We start from the raw sequence: 5,687 nt of genomic DNA, 5'->3' as shown, positions 1-5,687 counted from the left end.
ATGAAGGATGACGGACGTCAACAACAGAGAAGACTTACTTTCTTCCCACCCTCAGCAGAAAAGTGAATGATGGTTGCGGATGAGGATTCTGAAAGATGGAGTAAACAAAACACAAATAGTTGAAAGGAATTCCTGATAAGTGTCATAAATAAAGGGAGCTTGCGGTCCTTCCAAATCCTGGTCAAGTTGTGCGGAGGCTTTGTGATGTCTGGCAGTGAATAGTCATGCACTGCATTGTTTTCTAAGCTGCTGGCTTGCCTTATTCTAATATAAGACTGAGAGCCACTTACCTTGACTCGTCGCCTGTCACTTCCTTGAGGGCGTCCGGCCAGCCTTCTTATATAGAGTTGGGCCTACATCCGACTTTGATGACTTGCTTTTTTTGGTCATGTTCTTTTACGCCTATTGTCTGGTATCATCTTTCATATCCGATCGATAGCCGATCACGGACGACGTTCCTGATTCCTAATTAGATACTTAAGGGGGAATTATGAAAAGACGCAGATGGGAGCAGAGCAAATATAATGTTCTATGACAGCAATGGTAATTGTTCGTTTAGGCCTATAAACTTGCTTCGTTGCTGTCAGCAGCAGATTAAATGGTCTTGTGAGTGTTGATAGGGTGGTTTGCTCAGGCATTCAAATCATTCCATTTGATGAATTAGTTTTAAATAGAACCTATTAGAACCCCACAAGCCACAGTAAACAGAAAATACATGACACATCGAGGTTATAAATTTGAGCAAAGGAAATAAGGTGCCAGACAGAGGAAAAAGACTTTTTTTTTTTAACCATATGTATATATTTTTCTGGCAGGCATGTCGTGTTACCAAAGTTCCGACATTGTTTGGGTCTTTACAATAATCTCTCTAATACACCTTGGCACTGAGGAGCAGCCAACTTTAGCTGGAGAGAAGTGCTCATATGTCACCGGTATTCTGTTACAGAAGCCTTGCAAGTCTTTCCTGTGACAAAGGAACGAAATGAAGAACTTGTGAAAACAATGATCCAGTGCCATGGCCAGGTCTCAGCCTGATCAAATCCCAAAAGTTAATGGGATTTGTTGGAGGACAAAAGACAAAGTAACAATGCTTGTATTAATAGCAGGGCATCCGGTCAAAGGATTACAGTGCGGCGTTATTAAAAAGAAGGGCATTCTTCCAACACTCGATGTGATAACTAAGCCTACAGAGCTTTATTATCTCACCTTGCCGAGCCTAAGAGGAAATCTGGGATTTTTTTTTTTTTTAGAAGTGTCTCAAAAAGTTTGAACAGGATTTTGAAGGAATTTGGAAACAGCAGTGGTGTACTGAAAGCCAGGCAATTACCGACTGAGGCAGTGTCAGCATGAGACAGGTGATGATTGTACATGTGTCATTCTATTTTTATTGCTGTACCGAACTCGTTGATCTAATTGCACTCACATTGAAGGCATCTTTTTTTTTCTGCTTTGCTTTGAGACCTTTCACATTTATTTTCTTGTTTCCAATTGCTTTGATGCCATTGTTTCTTTCTCGGTGGTTAAAATGTCACGTTTATGTTCTTTAGCTTCTCATGTCAGTGTTCAGGACTTTTGGGGAGATGCCCGGAGTGGAAGCCGGAAGAAGTTTCTATCAGTGGCCTGCTTTGACGGAATGACTTCTGACACGCAGTCTACAGTAAAACGCTCAATATACGTACATGTCTGCAGACATCCCGGCTCACATGTGTTTACCTGTTTTGGGGAGGTGTGCTCATCTAAGCGCTCAGACATAGGACGCCATCTTTAAATGATGCGTTAGCTGCACCCCAGGGCTACTTCGGCATTCTCACATTCGTGAATGATGAATACGTGCGAAAATATTTGTAACTACACAGCATTTTACAAATGGCCTTCTCTTTTAGGGCGCTTTAACACTGTCGCCTCATGAATACAATCACACAATGATTATTGGTACCGTATATACAGTTATAGACATGATGTAGATAGGGAACATCTAATTCATACAATGATGATGCAGAACGAGGGGGCCACTGGGGGTTCATTGTCTTCTCTGGGATTCTATGACATGATCATAAGGGACCAAGTATTTCAAATCGATAACGGGTACGTAAAGTATATTTGGAAAAAACAAACAAACCAAAATAAATTCGTGATAGAATCTGACGTGTTTTGATGGCTGTTAATTGCAAAGTGAGACATGAGAGTGAAAAAATAGAAAACAAGTTGAGACGTTACTGTGTACTCCAGTGATTTTTATTTATTTATTTATTTATTTTACTTCCATCATTTTGGTACTGCTGTACATTAATTATATCCCCTCCATTCTAAAGCATAACTAGAACCTGATAAACAAATACTTTCATAGTAATGAAATGAATACATATTTGTACACACAGTCATTGTTCGACAATAGAAATCTTTTCTTGAGAATGTTCCCCCAACAGACCCCGCCACCGCTACACCTCCCATCTAAAGCTCATCATTGTTTATTATTTAGGCCACTGGCTGGCAACCAGTCCAGGGTGGACCCCGCCTCTTGCCCAAAGACAGCTGGGATAGGCTCCAGCATGCCTGCAATCCAAGTGAGGATAAGAGGTTCAGAGTAGCTGGATGGTAAGTTCATATAAATTAAGTAATGAAACGGTTAACATTTTTATATATATATATATATATATATATATATATATATAGTATGCATGGCTCATTTTACTCTGACAACTGATGCCCCAATAAAAATTGTTCCGTCGCTTGTCTTGCATTGCCTCTTTAATTTAGTTTCGAAAGTAATACAAGTGCAACAATGAGCTTCTGAAACAACCACAATGTTTGATGTAAACTTTCACCTACAGTCCAAAATAAGATACGTGATGCTAATGACAGCTGGGCTATTAACTGCGTTGATAATAATTGACTTCATATGCTTATAGGACTTTTGGGTCATTTTAACACTTCCAGAATGTCGCTTGTCTAGCATTGCCTCTTTAATTTAGTTTCGAAAGTAATACAAGTGCAACAATGAGCTTCTGAAACAACCACAATGTTTGATGTAAACTTTCACCTACAGTCCAAAATAAGATACGTGATGCTAATGACAGCTGGGCTATTAACTGCGTTGATAATAATTGACTTCATATGCTTATAGGACTTTTGGGTCATTTTAACACTTCCAGAATTTTACATACATTCAAGGATGGAAGTTTTTTTTTTTTACCCAATCAGTGGTCATTTCAGTTTTTCAAGTCTTTTGAGATCCATACAAAATTGACAGAAAAAAAATCTGATTCAGATAAACAGTATCTGCGTAGGCCACAGTAATATTAGTATTTTTTTAAAAGAGAAATAAAGACAATGCCCCTTTCCTTTGAGTCTCGTTATTTTGTCTGTCTACATGTGTTGACACACTATATGTGTTCAGTTATCTGCTGCTTAAAGTGTGTCTACATGTGTTGACACACTATATGTGTTCAATTATCTGCTGCTTAAAGTGTTATAACACCGTCACATAGTTGCTAGCACGTTTGTGGCACTTCCCATTATGTGCGTACGTTAAGCTAGCAGAATTTAAGGCAAAGAAATGTGGTTTTAAATGCAATTCAGTTTGACAGTAAACTTAACCGGGAGCTTGAAGCCTCTTTTTTGAGGACATTTTCATCCTATCTGCCCTGAATATTGTACTTTGTCCCAATGATTTTTAAGGGAAACACCGTTAACACAGCTAGCAACACTGCCAGTGCATTGTACATCCCCACTCTCCAATGTGAAATCTGCAGTGAACAGGTGACTAGTTTCCCATCTCCTGGATTTTCAAGAAAGGCACTCGCGGTGTCTCGGGGGTGGAGGGTTTATTTTTAAACTCTTCCTCTAAATGGTCTCGTTGCACTGCGTACGCTGACAGATGAAGTGAAGACAAGGCCGCACTCGTAGCCTGACCTTCTTCCAAGTCGAGTGTTTGTCCCCCATACGGGGCAAGGAGGGGATCGGGTTGTACGACGTTTGATAGTTTGCATTCTTTCCTTGTTGAAAGATGACACTCAAGTGACAAAGATGGGCTGAGGGGGCTTTGGGGCTGAAGGCTGTGGGCTTCACACCCTACAAAATAGGCCAATATATTAAATAAAAATGTGACACTCGATCTGCTTTGCTGCCTGGGGGTGCTTATATGGAGGAAATACAAATATAGATGTCTCCTCAGCAATGCTCGGGGCCTCGAGCTCTCTCATCAGCGGGCTCACACATTTGTTCCCGTCTCGGCTCTTTTTGTGGAAACAGCCTTCGGTATGGGACACGCGCCGCGATCTCATTTCATAAAAGGGCAGATGCTAAGACGGGAGTCCTGCTTCATAAGTTATCTATGTAATAGTAAACATCTCGATTCTTAAGGACCGACATGTCCAAACTCCGATGAGGAGATAGTTTATAGCTGCGTGAGTGACACAATGTCACTCAAAAGAGATTAAAGAAAAAAGTGAAAGACAATAAAGTGTGTGTATGTACAGAATATTAACCTTGTCATTATTAAGATGGATTTTATTAGCACGAGAAGACAATTTTCACAATATTTTACCATTTATCTTACTCACATTGGCAAAATTAACAATAACTCATGCTTTTATAGTATTTGTTATTAATTATAGAAAGTCTGGCTTCTCTTTTCAGTGAAACAATAGTACAAATTTAACAAGTATATGTTTTGTTGTTCTTGTTGTGGTTGTTGACTAACGGGTCTATTTTCATGACAGGACCTTGACATCTCGCACATATGCATGAAGAAAAACTGTCAGGTCACTTGACTGTCACTAACATTAACACCGCGCGTGCAAGATTTGCAGTTGCCTTAACCTGAACGTCTTTCACGAGATAACGGGCAACACTTGAGGGCCAGGTTAATTTTGGAGTCTTGATACATACAGCTGACACTTTGACACAATCTAAATCACCTTATAACGTTGCCGCTCAGCTTGTTAAATGGACTGAGCGCTCTGTCTGTTATTGAGAAAGTTTGATTGGATCACATTATTTCATTTCACCCATGTAGTGAAAATAAGGTCAGCAAAATATTGAGGGAAAAAAAAACACCTTGTCGATCTGGCGGTTTATCAGCGTATTCCCACTTCATATACAAATATGAAGTAGGAATTTGAAAGAATTGTCCATTTTGAAATGTTACCCCCAACAAACACAACAGGCCAAGCAAAGGTCATACGATTGCTGGGAGCTTTATTTTGTTACACACTTGTCACATCAGACAACAAAAAGATCATATTTTATGATTTCTTGCAGTGTCTTATTGTGACTGATGTTCATTCTTCAGCATCCTTGCCCTTCGAAGCAACATAGAAAAATTGATGAGACAGGGGAATTGAAGTAAAATGTTTTTGTGAATGAAGTATCAACAGTTTAGTGCGAGGTTCAGCTCGGAATGAAATGAAACAAACATACCCTGGCAAAGTCACGACTCTTGGCCCGCAGCTTGTTGACCTGCGACTCGGCAATGTCGGCCCGTTCCTGAGCCTCCTCCATCTCATGTTGAACCTTCCTGTACCTGGTCAGGTGGGTGTTGGCCTGCTCCTCCTAAAGAGCACAAAGTTCAAAAGTGCTGTGATGTCAAGAGAATATGAGACTATGAGACACATACACACAAACTGTCCCGCATCTAACACGGAGGTGGGAAAAGCATGGCCCCATGCACTCAGTTTTTTTTTTTT

General features: G+C 40.1%; 1 long non-coding RNA gene across 1 annotated transcript; it reads right to left on the bottom strand.

The window, feature by feature from the left end:
• Nucleotides 1–5,179: 5,179 nt before the first annotated feature.
• LOC109522264 (uncharacterized) lies at nt 5,180–5,660 on the bottom strand. The gene is made up of 2 exons (XR_002169543.1): nt 5,422–5,660; nt 5,180–5,303 (listed from the first exon to the last, which is right to left on the bottom strand). It is a non-coding gene; the product is annotated as an uncharacterized LOC109522264 (long non-coding RNA).
• Between the last annotated feature and the right edge of the window lie 27 nt (nt 5,661–5,687).

Source organism: Hippocampus comes, unplaced genomic scaffold, assembly GCF_001891065.2.
Source record: "Hippocampus comes isolate QL1 unplaced genomic scaffold, H_comes_QL1_v1.1 scaffold68, whole genome shotgun sequence".
In the NCBI taxonomy this organism is placed as follows: Eukaryota; Metazoa; Chordata; class Actinopteri; order Syngnathiformes; family Syngnathidae; genus Hippocampus; species Hippocampus comes.
The sequence above is the reverse complement of the archived record's forward strand: the minus strand, read 5'-3'. Positions and strand labels throughout refer to the sequence as shown.